The sequence below is a fragment of the Acanthopagrus latus genome, chromosome 4 (genome assembly GCF_904848185.1).
Source record: "Acanthopagrus latus isolate v.2019 chromosome 4, fAcaLat1.1, whole genome shotgun sequence".
Lineage (NCBI taxonomy): Eukaryota > Metazoa > Chordata > Actinopteri > Spariformes > Sparidae > Acanthopagrus > Acanthopagrus latus.
This window is the reverse complement of record NC_051042.1, coordinates 26900528-26903294: the sequence shown is the minus strand read 5'-3', so window position 1 is coordinate 26903294 and position 2767 is coordinate 26900528.

The following is a 2767-nucleotide window of genomic DNA, read 5'->3' as shown; positions in this document are numbered from 1 at the left end:
TGTTGACACACATACACACACACACGCACACAGATTCATGTGGCAGCATGTTTTCTGTGTAGGCAGTCAAGGCCAGAATTACAAATATTATATATCTGTTAAATCAAAATGTAATGAAGTCAAAATAGAAATTATGAGCAAAAGACATTTTAATAGTCTAAAACTTCCCAAACTTTCCCTGTAGTTTGGTGGAAAAATATGTTTTGCAAAATGTATAATATTGATTATTACTTAGAATTTTTTTTTAAGGGAATGCAACAACTGTAGTGCAGTTGAGCTCAAACTCATGTTTAATTTGAAAGCATCTCCTCAGTCAACTTTGTTCTTATAAAATTGTCAGATATTCTCTTCCTGACAACAACTTCGCCTAGTGCAGAATTTTTCACCAAATGTTCAGCGTCTTTTCCAATGCGATCCACAGTTTCACCTTATGATATCTTTTCCTGTTGTTTCAAATTCTCAAATGTATAGGCAAAAGGAATCATGCAATTCAAAAAATACAGAGTGTTTCAGATGTTTGCAAAAGTTTGCAAAGTAACATGACCACAGACACGTAGTACACATCAGAAAAAGAGGCTTGGTGAATGTGTCTGCAAGAGTTTCTCATAAGTTTCTCTCTCTTTTTTTTTTTTATTATATCTGTGTATTCAGTACACTTTCCACAGAAAGGAGAAGAAAAGAGAGGAGCAATCAAAGGGGAGAGAAAGAGAATAAGGATAAGGACAGACATTTTTAGTTTCATGATTGCCACATCTGATGGCCATTCCTTTCCCCCCACACATCCACACACCCACAATCACATTCTCCTTTCAAAATAAAACCCTCAGTAGTTTAATGGAATGTAGATTTTTTTTTTCTTTTTCCCGGGACTCAATATTGGAGCTGGAAAATAAATCATCCAGCGCGTACTCTGATCATGGCAGGGTGTAGGCATGCATCTGAGGATTCTCCATCTTCTCCCCCCCTCTGTAGCACTTCACCACTTACACTTCACTTGTTCTTTTCATCTGCCCCTACCCATCCACTTTTACGCTCATCTCTTGCTCTCTTGTTCTGATACGCGTCTGTCTTTCGCTTGCTCTGTCTGGTTTGCATTACCTACCAGCTTTATCATTGTCTGCCTGGTCTTTTTTAATTTCTCGCACGCGACTGTCTCCCTTTGTCTCCCGCTTTTTTCCTTCTCCTTTTTTGGTTGTTATTTCTCACTCTCCCCTACTGCATCGAATTCTTAATCGCTTCTTAGAAATAGACATGCTGCATCCATCTGTCACTTAAAGCACAAATGACACATTTCATGTTAACAGTGAAGGCAACAACCTCGGCAACTATGCTTACAGGAGTATTGGTCATAGATTTCAGGTTCATGTATTCTAAAAATCACACAATCTCTCAACACCTGAGAAATTCCATGGAACCTCCTGACAAGAGAAAATGCCACAGCCACACCTGTTCTGATCTCTCTTTGCTCTGCTATTTCTGCTGCATAACTTTGTCTCCAAAACACCAACTTGTTTTTGGTTCAGTAATAAAACTCTATGAAACCTTTAGCATGCATGCGTGCATGTCTGTATATACAGTATATCCCCTGTCACCACGGGAGCTGGTCGGTTTCTCTTTGCTCCCAGCTAATTGTTTGGACTGTGAGAGAGACATACTGGAGAGGTGGCTGCAGACCTGACAGTTTGTGTGTGTGTGTGTGTGTGTGTGTGTGTGTGTGTGTGTGTGTGTGTGTGTGTGTGTGTGTCAGATGTCCTCTGGCATGCCTCAGAGAGCTAATCATAACCACACTGCAGAGATTAATGAAGTCAAGAGCAATCAGCCCTGACACACAAACAGGGACACACACATGCACACACACACACGTACACACACACAAACGTGCATGCACACAGGAATGTATAACGGTTCTGGCTCAGATACACTGGACCTTGTTCAGTTGAAGCGGTGACATGTGGAGTGACTTAATGATTAATTGAATCTCTGCTTGTGTGAACATCTGTACCTACATATGTTGCTATTGTCAAAGTTCCTTTTTGCATGCTCGCTTAACTCGTGCTCAGCCCCTCTGGAGAAGTTTTTTTTTTATTATACTGTGCGGGGAAATGCAGAGGATGCAAGCTAATTGTGGATCCTGGACATATGCAGGGTTGAGGAACTTCTGATGCTATATGAAAGCTGAACAGCTTGATGCTTGATGTTGCTATCATTACACAACTTATCTAATAACCTAATGCGTTCTCTTAACCATGACAGGTGGACAATGGGATACCTAATATAAGCCTGAGCAGGGAATTGAGTGGTTGATCATCAATGATGCTTAAACTTAAGTGCAGACATGTGCTAGTTTGCCAATTTACTGTGGAGATCTATGCCTTCTCTTTAACATAATGGAACTAGGTGGCAATCAGCTTGTGCTGCTTAAAGAAAAAAAAAAACTACATCAACATCTTCAGAGTGGGAAACTTGCCCCTGACAGCGAGCAGGCTAGAGAAGAAAATTGTCCCTACATGAAGCTGCCAGCAAGGATCTTGAGTTACCTGGTAAAGAATTGGGGAAAGAGATGGTGACGTTGAGTTTTTAAACTGTATCAAGTGTTTTTGGTGCTTTTAGTGCCAAAAGAGCACCAATACATGTTTAATTTTATTTTCCTCTTGTAGATAAATTTAGGAATCTCAAAGCCTGGGGGGTGAAGCTGCTCTGAAGACTGTTGGTATGACAGCGGATACTCCTGTACCATTTGCGAGGGGACAGTGGGGTGAACAGTGGC